Raw genomic sequence first — 15,382 nt, 5'->3', positions numbered from 1 at the left:
GCGAAAGCTAGGCCGTGGGCCGAGCCTGAGGAGCAGTACGTACGTTTGCCACACTTCTTTACACAGCTAGGCGTGAGCCAGAGAGCCTTGGTCACTGAGGCCTACCTAAGGTACTGCCATACTTACCCAGTAGATCCCACGCAGAGGTCCCTGTGCCCCAAAGAGCCTCCACGGAAGGGCCCTGTTCCTCCCGTTGTGTTTCCTTGAGGTAATCAGAAACCACTGAGGATACCTGTAGGAGCTCAGGTATGAAGCTGGGCGACCCTGGCCAAACCTGATTCCCCTCCGTGGTAGACGAGACAGTGGCGGGTCCTAAGCTGCCTGAAGCACACTCCTCGCGCGCACCTTCTCTTTGCTGCCGGAAGGCCTCACATAAGAAGTCTGAGTTGACTCGTGACAGAAGAAGTCTGGGTTGACTCGTGCGAGGCCTGCTGCTCTCCGTTCCTTGCTGGGAGCTTCAGCCGGAGCGCTCTGGAGCTCGCCGGCAGGAGAATTGTGAGTCCCGCCGCCCCACCCCGGCCTCAAGCAAGAGTCCAGATTTCCCCCGTTAGTAACACCTCGGAGTGCCAGAGGGAGCGGAGGGGCATGCGTTAACGGAATGCTTCAACCGTGGAAGGTATTTCACGAGACACTGTGCACTCACGTTCGTTGTAACAACTGTCAAAGGGCACTCACTGTATGCCTTCCAACTCCTCGGCCGTGTTGGAGCCCCAGGAAGGAAATGCGTTCGTTTGACTAAGCTCCGTGAACGTGCAACGGTGATGGCGAAGCGCTGCCCTGTTCGCTCGAAAGCTCTCGTTCGTGCGGCCTTCACACGGCCTCAAGGTACGCAGTTCTAAACAGCCTTACATTCCATGCTGGTGTGCCAAGCCCCCCACCCACCCGCAGGGAGGAATTTGGGCTCTTCTGAGAAACACCAGTGTGCGTCACAAGTGAAACCAGGGCGTCTCCCCCAGGACGTCGCCGACCGGCAGCCGGATGCCAGAGGTGTACTTCCAGCCGGAAAAAGAGGGAAAAGGACAGCTTTCCCAGGGACAATTCTGGACCCTTGGGACCATCCAGAATCACCAAGGCCTCAACTTTGCACGGCCTGGGGAACGCTCTTCCGCCTGTCCAGCAATCCCCACGTCAAAACCTTTCTCAGCAGAGGCAGGCACTCTCTCCCTTGTACTAGATAGCTCGGCAGAGCCTTCCGAGAAACATGCTGCGTCATTCAGCTTGAACGTGGGACGCGGAGGGGAGAGTACGCTTTCTCCCCGTTTGGAGGCGCCTTGCGCTTGGCTTCAAAGCTGCCTGAACAGCACTAGCGGCCCGACGTCTCTGCACGGCAGGATTGTCGTTGTGGGCCGAGGCTGCGTGTTCTCCCAAAGTAAAAACCGTGCTGGCAATCCCTTTCTAGAAACTCCTCCCACGGCACCACAGGTTCAGCTCCGGCCGAACGAAAGGTGACCTCAGGCCTCAAGGTGAAGTTCCAGCGTTTCACGTCAGGGGAGCTGGGTGTGCAGGGGTCTCCGATGAGGCCATACTCCACCACGGAGTGCCTTAACCCTGCGACGCTCCTGGGGACACACAGGGTAGGAGCCCATTCACCAGTTTCGCATGATGACCTCTCTCCGTGCCGGAACGGCGGCCTCTGGCTTCTGAGGAGCCTTTGCGTAAGCAGGCCCCTGGAGACAGCTCTTCACATTCATAGCTAGGGCAGTGTACTCCTCTCTGGGTTGCCCAGGTTGAGTGGCCCAGTCGTCAGAGAGACTGGCCAAAGCAGCGCTGGGCGGACTCCCTTTGCCGGTCAGTCGAACGGCCTCCTTGACTGAAAGAGAACTGCAGTGCCAAAAGACACCGCGCTGACGACTGGCTCCGGGAAGAGACTCGGGACAGCACTCTCACAGAAGCGAAAGCTAGGCCGTGGGCCCAGCCTGAGGAGCAGTACGTCCGTTTGCCACACTTCTTTACACAGCTAGGCGTGAGCCAGAGAGCCTTGGTCACTGAGGCCTACCTAAGGTACTGCCGTACTTACCCAGGAGATCCCACGCAGAGGTCCCTGTGCCCCAAAGGGCCTCCACGGAAGGGCCCTGTTCCTCCCGTTGTGTTTCCTTGAGGTAATCAGAAACCACTGAGGATACCTGTAGGAGCTCAGGTATGAAGCTGGGCGACCCTGGCCAAACCTGATTCCCCTCCGTGGTAGACGAGACAGTGGCGGGTCCTAAGCTGCCTGAAGCACACTCCTCGCGCGCACCTTCTCTTTGCTGCCGGAAGGCCTCACATAAGAAGTCTGAGTTGACTCGTGACAGAAGAAGTCTGGGTTGACTCGTGCGAGGCCTGCTGCTCTCCGTTCCTTGCTGGGAGCTTCAGCAGGAGCGCTCTGGAGCTCGCCGGCAGGAGAATTGTGAGTCCCGCCGCCCCACCCCGGCCTCAAGCAAGAGTCCAGATTTCCCCCGTTAGTAACACCTCGGGTTGCCAGAGGGAGCGGAGGGGCATGCGTTAACGGAATGCTTCAACCGTGGAAGGTATTTCACGAGACACTGTGCACTCACGTTCATTGTAACAACTGTCAAAGGGCACTCATTGTATGCCTTCCAACTCCTCGGCCGTGTTGGAGCCCCAGGAAGGAAATGCGTTCGTTTGACTAAGCTCCGTGAACGTGCGACGGTGATGGCGAAGCGCTGCCCTGTTCGCTCGAAAGCTCTCGTTCGTGCGGCCTTCACACGGCCTCAAGGTACGCAGTTCTAAACAGCCTTACATTCCATGCTGGTGTGCCAAGCCCCCCACCCAGCCGCAGGGAGGAATTTGGGCTCTTCTGAGAAACACCAGTGTGCGCCACAAGTGAAACCAGGGCGTCTCCCCCAGGACGTCGCCGACCGGCAGCCGGATGCCAGAGGTGTACTTCCAGCCGGAAAAAGAGGGAAAAGGACAGCTTTCCCAGGGACAATTCTGGACCCTTGGGACCATCCAGAATCACCAAGGCCTCAACTTTGCACGGCCTGGGGAACGCTCTTCCGCCTGTCCAGCAATCCCCACGTCAAAACCTTTCTCAGCAGAGGCAGGCACTCTCTCCCTTGTACTAGATAGCTCGGCAGAGCCTTCCGAGAAAGATGCTGCGTCATTCAGCTTGAACGTGGGACGCGGAGGGGAGAGTACGCTTTCTCCCCGTTTGGAGGCGCCTTGCGCTTGGCTTCAAAGCTGCCTGAACAGCACTAGCGGCCCGACGTCTCTGCAAGGCAGGATTGTCGTTGTGGGCCGAGGCTGCGTGTTCTCCGAAAGCGAAAACCGTGCTGGCAATCCCTTTCTAGAAACTCCTCTCACGGCACCACATGTTCAGCTCCGGCCGAACGAAAGGTGACCTCAGGCCTCAAGGTAAGTTCCAGTGTTTCACGTCGGGGGAGTTGGGTGTCAGTGGTTTCCATGAGGCCATACTCCACCACGGAGTGCCTTAACTCTGCGAAGCTCCTGGGGGCACACAGGATAGGAGATCGTTCGCCAATTTCTCAGGATGACTTCTCTCCGTGCCGGAACGGCGGCTCCTGGCTTCTGAGGAACCTTAGCCTAAACAGGCCCCTGGAGAAAGCTCTTCACATTCATAGCAAGGGCAACGTACTGCTCTCTGGCTTGCCTGGGTTGAATCCCCAGTCGTCAAAGAGCCTCGCGAAGGCACTGCTGCGCAGACTCCCTCTGCCAGTCGCACGGCCTCCTTGACTGAAAGAGAACTGCAGTGCCAAAAGACACCGCGCTGACGACTGGCTCCGGGAAGAGACTCGGGACAGCACTCTCACAGAAGCGAAAGCTAGGCCGTGGGCCCAGCCTGAGGAGCAGTACGTACGTTTGCCACACTTCTTTACACAGCTAGGCGTGAGCCAGAGAGCCTTGGTCACTGAGGCCTACCTAAGGTACTGCCATACTTACCCAGTAGATCCCACGCAGAGGTCCCTGTGCCCCAAAGGGCCTCCACGGAAGGGCCCTGTTCCTCCCGTTGTGTTTCCTTGAGGTAATCAGAAACCACTGAGGATACCTGTAGGAGCTCAGGTATGAAGCTGGGCGACCCTGGCCAAACCTGATTCCCCTCCGTGGTAGACGAGACAGTGGCGGGTCCTAAGCTGCCTGAAGCACACTCCTCGCGCGCACCTTCTCTTTGCTGCCGGAAGGCCTCACATAAGAAGTCTGAGTTGACTCGTGACAGAAGAAGTCTGGGTTGACTCGTGCGAGGCCTGCTGCTCTCCGTTCCTTGCTGGGAGCTTCAGCAGGAGCGCTCTGGAGCTCGCCGGCAGGAGAATTGTGAGTCCCGCCGCCCCACCCCGGCCTCAAGCAAGAGTCCAGATTTCCCCCGTTAGTAACACCTCGGAGTGCCAGAGGGAGCGGAGGGGCATGCGTTAACGGAATGCTTCAACCGTGGAAGGTATTTCACGAGACACTGTGCACTCACGTTCGTTGTAACAACTGTCAAAGGGCACTCACTGTATGCCTTCCAACTCCTCGGCCGTGTTGGAGCCCCAGGAAGGAAATGCGTTCGTTTGACTAAGCTCCGTGAACGTGCAACGGTGATGGCGAAGCGCTGCCCTGTTCGCTCGAAAGCTCTCGTTCGTGCGGCCTTCACACGGCCTCAAGGTACGCAGTTCTAAACAGCCTTACATTCCATGCTGGTGTGCCAAGCCCCCCACCCAGCCGCAGGGAGGAATTTGGGCTCTTCTGAGAAACACCAGTGTGCGCCACAAGTGAAACCAGGGCGTCTCCCCCAGGACGTCGCCGACCGGCAGCCGGATGCCAGAGGTGTACTTCCAGCCGGAAAAAGAGGGAAAAGGACAGCTTTCCCAGGGACAATTCTGGACCCTTGGGACCATCCAGAATCACCAAGGCCTCAACTTTGCACGGCCTGGGGAACGCTCTTCCGCCTGTCCAGCAATCCCCACGTCAAAACCTTTCTCAGCAGAGGCAGGCACTCTCTCCCTTGTACTAGATAGCTCGGCAGAGCCTTCCGAGAAACATGCTGCGTCATTCAGCTTGAACGTGGGACGCGGAGGGGAGAGTACGCTTTCTCCCCGTTTGGAGGCGCCTTGCGCTTGGCTTCAAAGCTGCCTGAACAGCACTAGCGGCCCGACGTCTCTGCACGGCAGGATTGTCGTTGTGGGCCGAGGCTGCGTGTTCTCCCAAAGTAAAAACCGTGCTGGCAATCCCTTTCTAGAAACTCCTCCCACGGCACCACATGTTCAGCTCCGGCCGAACGAAAGGTGACCTCAGGCCTCAAGGTGAAGTTCCAGCGTTTCACGTCAGGGGAGCTGGGTGTGCAGGGGTCTCCGATGAGGCCATACTCCACCACGGAGTGCCTTAACCCTGCGACGCTCCTGGGGACACACAGGGTAGGAGCCCATTCACCAGTTTCGCATGATGACCTCTCTCCGTGCCGGAACGGCGGCCTCTGGCTTCTGAGGAGCCTTTGCGTAAGCAGGCCCCTGGAGACAGCTCTTCACATTCATAGCTAGGGCAGTGTACTCCTCTCTGGGTTGCCCAGGTTGAGTGGCCCAGTCGTCAGAGAGACTGGCCAAAGCAGCGCTGGGCGGACTCCCTTTGCCGGTCAGTCGAACGGCCTCCTTGACTGAAAGAGAACTGCAGTGCCAAAAGACACCGCGCTGACGACTGGCTCCGGGAAGAGACTCGGGACAGCACTCTCACAGAAGCGAAAGCTAGGCCGTGGGCCCAGCCTGAGGAGCAGTACGTCCGTTTGCCACACTTCTTTACACAGCTAGGCGTGAGCCAGAGAGCCTTGGTCACTGAGGCCTACCTAAGGTACTGCCGTACTTACCCAGGAGATCCCACGCAGAGGTCCCTGTGCCCCAAAGGGCCTCCACGGAAGGGCCCTGTTCCTCCCGTTGTGTTTCCTTGAGGTAATCAGAAACCACTGAGGATACCTGTAGGAGCTCAGGTATGAAGCTGGGCGACCCTGGCCAAACCTGATTCCCCTCCGTGGTAGACGAGACAGTGGCGGGTCCTAAGCTGCCTGAAGCACACTCCTCGCGCGCACCTTCTCTTTGCTGCCGGAAGGCCTCACATAAGAAGTCTGAGTTGACTCGTGACAGAAGAAGTCTGGGTTGACTCGTGCGAGGCCTGCTGCTCTCCGTTCCTTGCTGGGAGCTTCAGCAGGAGCGCTCTGGAGCTCGCCGGCAGGAGAATTGTGAGTCCCGCCGCCCCACCCCGGCCTCAAGCAAGAGTCCAGATTTCCCCCGTTAGTAACACCTCGGGTTGTCAGAGGGAGCGGAGGGGCATGCGTTAACGGAATGCTTCAACCGTGGAAGGTATTTCACGAGACACTGTGCACTCACGTTCATTGTAACAACTGTCAAAGGGCACTCATTGTATGCCTTCCAACTCCTCGGCCGTGTTGGAGCCCCAGGAAGGAAATGCGTTCGTTTGACTAAGCTCCGTGAACGTGCGACGGTGATGGCGAAGCGCTGCCCTGTTCGCTCGAAAGCTCTCGTTCGTGCGGCCTTCACACGGCCTCAAGGTACGCAGTTCTAAACAGCCTTACATTCCATGCTGGTGTGCCAAGCCCCCCACCCAACCGCAGGGAGGAATTTGGGCTCTTCTGAGAAACACCAGTGTGCGCCACAAGTGAAACCAGGGCGTCTCCCCCAGGACGTCGCCGACCGGCAGCCGGATGCCAGAGGTGTACTTCCAGCCGGAAAAAGAGGGAAAAGGACAGCTTTCCCAGGGACAATTCTGGACCCTTGGGACCATCCAGAATCACCAAGGCCTCAACTTTGCACGGCCTGGGGAACGCTCTTCCGCCTGTCCAGCAACCCCCACGTCAAAACCTTTCTCAGCAGAGGCAGGCACTCTCTCCCTTGTACTAGATAGCTCGGCAGAGCCTTCCGAGAAAGATGCTGCGTCATTCAGCTTGAACGTGGGACGCGGAGGGGAGAGTACGCTTTCTCCCCGTTTGGAGGCGCCTTGCGCTTGGCTTCAAAGCTGCCTGAACAGCACTAGCGGCCCGACGTCTCTGCAAGGCAGGATTGTCGTTGTGGGCCGAGGCTGCGTGTTCTCCGAAAGCGAAAACCGTGCTGGCAATCCCTTTCTAGAAACTCCTCTCACGGCACCACATGTTCAGCTCCGGCCGAACGAAAGGTGACCTCAGGCCTCAAGGTAAGTTCCAGTGTTTCACGTCGGGGGAGTTGGGTGTGCAGTGGTTTCCATGAGGCCATACTCCACCACGGAGTGCCTTAACTCTGCGAAGCTCCTGGGGGCACACAGGATAGGAGATCGTTCGCCAATTTCTCAGGATGACTTCTCTCCGTGCCGGAACGGCGGCTCCTGGCTTCTGAGGAACCTTAGCCTAAACAGGCCCCTGGAGAAAGCTCTTCACATTCATAGCAAGGGCAACGTACTGCTCTCTGGCTTGCCTGGGTTGAATCCCCAGTCGTCAAAGAGCCTCGCGAAGGCACTGCTGCGCAGACTCCCTCTGCCAGTCGCACGGCCTCCTTGACTGAAAGAGAACTGCAGTGCCAAAAGACACCGCGCTGACGACTGGCTCCGGGAAGAGACTCGGGACAGCACTCTCACAGAAGCGAAAGCTAGGCCGTGGGCCCAGCCTGAGGAGCAGTACGTACGTTTGCCACACTTCTTTACACAGCTAGGCGTGAGCCAGAGAGCCTTGGTCACTGAGGCCTACCTAAGGTACTGCCATACTTACCCAGTAGATCCCACGCAGAGGTCCCTGTGCCCCAAAGGGCCTCCACGGAAGGGCCCTGTTCCTCCCGTTGTGTTTCCTTGAGGTAATCAGAAACCACTGAGGATACCTGTAGGAGCTCAGGTATGAAGCTGGGCGACCCTGGCCAAACCTGATTCCCCTCCGTGGTAGACGAGACAGTGGCGGGTCCTAAGCTGCCTGAAGCACACTCCTCGCGCGCACCTTCTCTTTGCTGCCGGAAGGCCTCACATAAGAAGTCTGAGTTGACTCGTGACAGAAGAAGTCTGGGTTGACTCGTGCGAGGCCTGCTGCTCTCCGTTCCTTGCTGGGAGCTTCAGCAGGAGCGCTCTGGAGCTCGCCGGCAGGAGAATTGTGAGTCCCGCCGCCCCACCCCGGCCTCAAGCAAGAGTCCAGATTTCCCCCGTTAGTAACACCTCGGAGTGCCAGAGGGAGCGGAGGGGCATGCGTTAACGGAATGCTTCAACCGTGGAAGGTATTTCACGAGACACTGTGCACTCACGTTCGTTGTAACAACTGTCAAAGGGCACTCACTGTATGCCTTCCAACTCCTCGGCCGTGTTGGAGCCCCAGGAAGGAAATGCGTTCGTTTGACTAAGCTCCGTGAACGTGCAACGGTGATGGCGAAGCGCTGCCCTGTTCGCTCGAAAGCTCTCGTTCGTGCGGCCTTCACACGGCCTCAAGGTACGCAGTTCTAAACAGCCTTACATTCCATGCTGGTGTGCCAAGCCCCCCACCCAGCCGCAGGGAGGAATTTGGGCTCTTCTGAGAAACACCAGTGTGCGCCACAAGTGAAACCAGGGCGTCTCCCCCAGGACGTCGCCGACCGGCAGCCGGATGCCAGAGGTGTACTTCCAGCCGGAAAAAGAGGGAAAAGGACAGCTTTCCCAGGGACAATTCTGGACCCTTGGGACCATCCAGAATCACCAAGGCCTCAACTTTGCACGGCCTGGGGAACGCTCTTCCGCCTGTCCAGCAATCCCCACGTCAAAACCTTTCTCAGCAGAGGCAGGCACTCTCTCCCTTGTACTAGATAGCTCGGCAGAGCCTTCCGAGAAACATGCTGCGTCATTCAGCTTGAACGTGGGACGCGGAGGGGAGAGTACGCTTTCTCCCCGTTTGGAGGCGCCTTGCGCTTGGCTTCAAAGCTGCCTGAACAGCACTAGCGGCCCGACGTCTCTGCACGGCAGGATTGTCGTTGTGGGCCGAGGCTGCGTGTTCTCCCAAAGTAAAAACCGTGCTGGCAATCCCTTTCTAGAAACTCCTCCCACGGCACCACAGGTTCAGCTCCGGCCGAACGAAAGGTGACCTCAGGCCTCAAGGTGAAGTTCCAGCGTTTCACGTCAGGGGAGCTGGGTGTGCAGGGGTCTCCGATGAGGCCATACTCCACCACGGAGTGCCTTAACCCTGCGACGCTCCTGGGGACACACAGGGTAGGAGCCCATTCACCAGTTTCGCATGATGACCTCTCTCCGTGCCGGAACGGCGGCCTCTGGCTTCTGAGGAGCCTTTGCGTAAGCAGGCCCCTGGAGACAGCTCTTCACATTCATAGCTAGGGCAGTGTACTCCTCTCTGGGTTGCCCAGGTTGAGTGGCCCAGTCGTCAGAGAGACTGGCCAAAGCAGCGCTGGGCGGACTCCCTTTGCCGGTCAGTCGAACGGCCTCCTTGACTGAAAGAGAACTGCAGTGCCAAAAGACACCGCGCTGACGACTGGCTCCGGGAAGAGACTCGGGACAGCACTCTCACAGAAGCGAAAGCTAGGCCGTGGGCCCAGCCTGAGGAGCAGTACGTCCGTTTGCCACACTTCTTTACACAGCTAGGCGTGAGCCAGAGAGCCTTGGTCACTGAGGCCTACCTAAGGTACTGCCGTACTTACCCAGGAGATCCCACGCAGAGGTCCCTGTGCCCCAAAGGGCCTCCACGGAAGGGCCCTGTTCCTCCCGTTGTGTTTCCTTGAGGTAATCAGAAACCACTGAGGATACCTGTAGGAGCTCAGGTATGAAGCTGGGCGACCCTGGCCAAACCTGATTCCCCTCCGTGGTAGACGAGACAGTGGCGGGTCCTAAGCTGCCTGAAGCACACTCCTCGCGCGCACCTTCTCTTTGCTGCCGGAAGGCCTCACATAAGAAGTCTGAGTTGACTCGTGACAGAAGAAGTCTGGGTTGACTCGTGCGAGGCCTGCTGCTCTCCGTTCCTTGCTGGGAGCTTCAGCAGGAGCGCTCTGGAGCTCGCCGGCAGGAGAATTGTGAGTCCCGCCGCCCCACCCCGGCCTCAAGCAAGAGTCCAGATTTCCCCCGTTAGTAACACCTCGGGTTGCCAGAGGGAGCGGAGGGGCATGCGTTAACGGAATGCTTCAACCGTGGAAGGTATTTCACGAGACACTGTGCACTCACGTTCATTGTAACAACTGTCAAAGGGCACTCATTGTATGCCTTCCAACTCCTCGGCCGTGTTGGAGCCCCAGGAAGGAAATGCGTTCGTTTGACTAAGCTCCGTGAACGTGCGACGGTGATGGCGAAGCGCTGCCCTGTTCGCTCGAAAGCTCTCGTTCGTGCGGCCTTCACACGGCCTCAAGGTACGCAGTTCTAAACAGCCTTACATTCCATGCTGGTGTGCCAAGCCCCCCACCCAGCCGCAGGGAGGAATTTGGGCTCTTCTGAGAAACACCAGTGTGCGCCACAAGTGAAACCAGGGCGTCTCCCCCAGGACGTCGCCGACCGGCAGCCGGATGCCAGAGGTGTACTTCCAGCCGGAAAAAGAGGGAAAAGGACAGCTTTCCCAGGGACAATTCTGGACCCTTGGGACCATCCAGAATCACCAAGGCCTCAACTTTGCACGGCCTGGGGAACGCTCTTCCGCCTGTCCAGCAATCCCCACGTCAAAACCTTTCTCAGCAGAGGCAGGCACTCTCTCCCTTGTACTAGATAGCTCGGCAGAGCCTTCCGAGAAACATGCTGCGTCATTCAGCTTGAACGTGGGACGCGGAGGGGAGAGTACGCTTTCTCCCCGTTTGGAGGCGCCTTGCGCTTGGCTTCAAAGCTGCCTGAACAGCACTAGCGGCCCGACGTCTCTGCAAGGCAGGATTGTCGTTGTGGGCCGAGGCTGCGTGTTCTCCGAAAGCGAAAACCGTGCTGGCAATCCCTTTCTAGAAACTCCTCTCACGGCACCACATGTTCAGCTCCGGCCGAACGAAAGGTGACCTCAGGCCTCAAGGTAAGTTCCAGTGTTTCACGTCGGGGGAGTTGGGTGTCAGTGGTTTCCATGAGGCCATACTCCACCACGGAGTGCCTTAACTCTGCGAAGCTCCTGGGGGCACACAGGATAGGAGATCGTTCGCCAATTTCTCAGGATGACTTCTCTCCGTGCCGGAACGGCGGCTCCTGGCTTCTGAGGAACCTTAGCCTAAACAGGCCCCTGGAGAAAGCTCTTCACATTCATAGCAAGGGCAACGTACTGCTCTCTGGCTTGCCTGGGTTGAATCCCCAGTCGTCAAAGAGCCTCGCGAAGGCACTGCTGCGCAGACTCCCTCTGCCAGTCGCACGGCCTCCTTGACTGAAAGAGAACTGCAGTGCCAAAAGACACCGCGCTGACGACTGGCTCCGGGAAGAGACTCGGGACAGCACTCTCACAGAAGCGAAAGCTAGGCCGTGGGCCCAGCCTGAGGAGCAGTACGTACGTTTGCCACACTTCTTTACACAGCTAGGCGTGAGCCAGAGAGCCTTGGTCACTGAGGCCTACCTAAGGTACTGCCATACTTACCCAGTAGATCCCACGCAGAGGTCCCTGTGCCCCAAAGGGCCTCCACGGAAGGGCCCTGTTCCTCCCGTTGTGTTTCCTTGAGGTAATCAGAAACCACTGAGGATACCTGTAGGAGCTCAGGTATGAAGCTGGGCGACCCTGGCCAAACCTGATTCCCCTCCGTGGTAGACGAGACAGTGGCGGGTCCTAAGCTGCCTGAAGCACACTCCTCGCGCGCACCTTCTCTTTGCTGCCGGAAGGCCTCACATAAGAAGTCTGAGTTGACTCGTGACAGAAGAAGTCTGGGTTGACTCGTGCGAGGCCTGCTGCTCTCCGTTCCTTGCTGGGAGCTTCAGCAGGAGCGCTCTGGAGCTCGCCGGCAGGAGAATTGTGAGTCCCGCCGCCCCACCCCGGCCTCAAGCAAGAGTCCAGATTTCCCCCGTTAGTAACACCTCGGAGTGCCAGAGGGAGCGGAGGGGCATGCGTTAACGGAATGCTTCAACCGTGGAAGGTATTTCACGAGACACTGTGCACTCACGTTCGTTGTAACAACTGTCAAAGGGCACTCACTGTATGCCTTCCAACTCCTCGGCCGTGTTGGAGCCCCAGGAAGGAAATGCGTTCGTTTGACTAAGCTCCGTGAACGTGCAACGGTGATGGCGAAGCGCTGCCCTGTTCGCTCGAAAGCTCTCGTTCGTGCGGCCTTCACACGGCCTCAAGGTACGCAGTTCTAAACAGCCTTACATTCCATGCTGGTGTGCCAAGCCCCCCACCCAGCCGCAGGGAGGAATTTGGGCTCTTCTGAGAAACACCAGTGTGCGCCACAAGTGAAACCAGGGCGTCTCCCCCAGGACGTCGCCGACCGGCAGCCGGATGCCAGAGGTGTACTTCCAGCCGGAAAAAGAGGGAAAAGGACAGCTTTCCCAGGGACAATTCTGGACCCTTGGGACCATCCAGAATCACCAAGGCCTCAACTTTGCACGGCCTGGGGAACGCTCTTCCGCCTGTCCAGCAATCCCCACGTCAAAACCTTTCTCAGCAGAGGCAGGCACTCTCTCCCTTGTACTAGATAGCTCGGCAGAGCCTTCCGAGAAACATGCTGCGTCATTCAGCTTGAACGTGGGACGCGGAGGGGAGAGTACGCTTTCTCCCCGTTTGGAGGCGCCTTGCGCTTGGCTTCAAAGCTGCCTGAACAGCACTAGCGGCCCGACGTCTCTGCACGGCAGGATTGTCGTTGTGGGCCGAGGCTGCGTGTTCTCCCAAAGTAAAAACCGTGCTGGCAATCCCTTTCTAGAAACTCCTCCCACGGCACCACATGTTCAGCTCCGGCCGAACGAAAGGTGACCTCAGGCCTCAAGGTGAAGTTCCAGCGTTTCACGTCAGGGGAGCTGGGTGTGCAGGGGTCTCCGATGAGGCCATACTCCACCACGGAGTGCCTTAACCCTGCGACGCTCCTGGGGACACACAGGGTAGGAGCCCATTCACCAGTTTCGCATGATGACCTCTCTCCGTGCCGGAACGGCGGCCTCTGGCTTCTGAGGAGCCTTTGCGTAAGCAGGCCCCTGGAGACAGCTCTTCACATTCATAGCTAGGGCAGTGTACTCCTCTCTGGGTTGCCCAGGTTGAGTGGCCCAGTCGTCAGAGAGACTGGCCAAAGCAGCGCTGGGCGGACTCCCTTTGCCGGTCAGTCGAACGGCCTCCTTGACTGAAAGAGAACTGCAGTGCCAAAAGACACCGCGCTGACGACTGGCTCCGGGAAGAGACTCGGGACAGCACTCTCACAGAAGCGAAAGCTAGGCCGTGGGCCCAGCCTGAGGAGCAGTACGTCCGTTTGCCACACTTCTTTACACAGCTAGGCGTGAGCCAGAGAGCCTTGGTCACTGAGGCCTACCTAAGGTACTGCCGTACTTACCCAGGAGATCCCACGCAGAGGTCCCTGTGCCCCAAAGGGCCTCCACGGAAGGGCCCTGTTCCTCCCGTTGTGTTTCCTTGAGGTAATCAGAAACCACTGAGGATACCTGTAGGAGCTCAGGTATGAAGCTGGGCGACCCTGGCCAAACCTGATTCCCCTCCGTGGTAGACGAGACAGTGGCGGGTCCTAAGCTGCCTGAAGCACACTCCTCGTGCGCACCTTCTCTTTGCTGCCGGAAGGCCTCACATAAGAAGTCTGAGTTGACTCGTGACAGAAGAAGTCTGGGTTGACTCGTGCGAGGCCTGCTGCTCTCCGTTCCTTGCTGGGAGCTTCAGCAGGAGCGCTCTGGAGCTCGCCGGCAGGAGAATTGTGAGTCCCGCCGCCCCACCCCGGCCTCAAGCAAGAGTCCAGATTTCCCCCGTTAGTAACACCTCGGGTTGTCAGAGGGAGCGGAGGGGCATGCGTTAACGGAATGCTTCAACCGTGGAAGGTATTTCACGAGACACTGTGCACTCACGTTCATTGTAACAACTGTCAAAGGGCACTCATTGTATGCCTTCCAACTCCTCGGCCGTGTTGGAGCCCCAGGAAGGAAATGCGTTCGTTTGACTAAGCTCCGTGAACGTGCGACGGTGATGGCGAAGCGCTGCCCTGTTCGCTCGAAAGCTCTCGTTCGTGCGGCCTTCACACGGCCTCAAGGTACGCAGTTCTAAACAGCCTTACATTCCATGCTGGTGTGCCAAGCCCCCCACCCAACCGCAGGGAGGAATTTGGGCTCTTCTGAGAAACACCAGTGTGCGCCACAAGTGAAACCAGGGCGTCTCCCCCAGGACGTCGCCGACCGGCAGCCGGATGCCAGAGGTGTACTTCCAGCCGGAAAAAGAGGGAAAAGGACAGCTTTCCCAGGGACAATTCTGGACCCTTGGGACCATCCAGAATCACCAAGGCCTCAACTTTGCACGGCCTGGGGAACGCTCTTCCGCCTGTCCAGCAACCCCCACGTCAAAACCTTTCTCAGCAGAGGCAGGCACTCTCTCCCTTGTACTAGATAGCTCGGCAGAGCCTTCCGAGAAAGATGCTGCGTCATTCAGCTTGAACGTGGGACGCGGAGGGGAGAGTACGCTTTCTCCCCGTTTGGAGGCGCCTTGCGCTTGGCTTCAAAGCTGCCTGAACAGCACTAGCGGCCCGACGTCTCTGCAAGGCAGGATTGTCGTTGTGGGCCGAGGCTGCGTGTTCTCCGAAAGCGAAAACCGTGCTGGCAATCCCTTTCTAGAAACTCCTCTCACGGCACCACATGTTCAGCTCCGGCCGAACGAAAGGTGACCTCAGGCCTCAAGGTAAGTTCCAGTGTTTCACGTCGGGGGAGTTGGGTGTGCAGTGGTTTCCATGAGGCCATACTCCACCACGGAGTGCCTTAACTCTGCGAAGCTCCTGGGGGCACACAGGATAGGAGATCGTTCGCCAATTTCTCAGGATGACTTCTCTCCGTGCCGGAACGGCGGCTCCTGGCTTCTGAGGAACCTTAGCCTAAACAGGCCCCTGGAGAAAGCTCTTCACATTCATAGCAAGGGCAACGTACTGCTCTCTGGCTTGCCTGGGTTGAATCCCCAGTCGTCAAAGAGCCTCGCGAAGGCACTGCTGCGCAGACTCCCTCTGCCAGTCGCACGGCCTCCTTGACTGAAAGAGAACTGCAGTGCCAAAAGACACCGCGCTGACGACTGGCTCCGGGAAGAGACTCGGGACAGCACTCTCACAGAAGCGAAAGCTAGGCCGTGGGCCCAGCCTGAGGAGCAGTACGTACGTTTGCCACACTTCTTTACACAGCTAGGCGTGAGCCAGAGAGCCTTGGTCACTGAGGCCTACCTAAGGTACTGCCATACTTACCCAGTAGATCCCACGCAGAGGTCCCTGTGCCCCAAAGGGCCTCCACGGAAGGGCCCTGTTCCTCCCGTTGTGTTTCCTTGAGGTAATCAGAAACCACTGAGGATACCTGTAGGAGCTCAGGTATGAAGCTGGGCGACCCTGGCCAAACCTGATTCCCC

The sequence above is a fragment of the Delphinus delphis genome, chromosome 20 (genome assembly GCF_949987515.2).
Source record: "Delphinus delphis chromosome 20, mDelDel1.2, whole genome shotgun sequence".
In the NCBI taxonomy this organism is placed as follows: domain Eukaryota; kingdom Metazoa; phylum Chordata; class Mammalia; order Artiodactyla; family Delphinidae; genus Delphinus; species Delphinus delphis.
Note: the sequence above shows the minus strand (reverse complement) of the source record.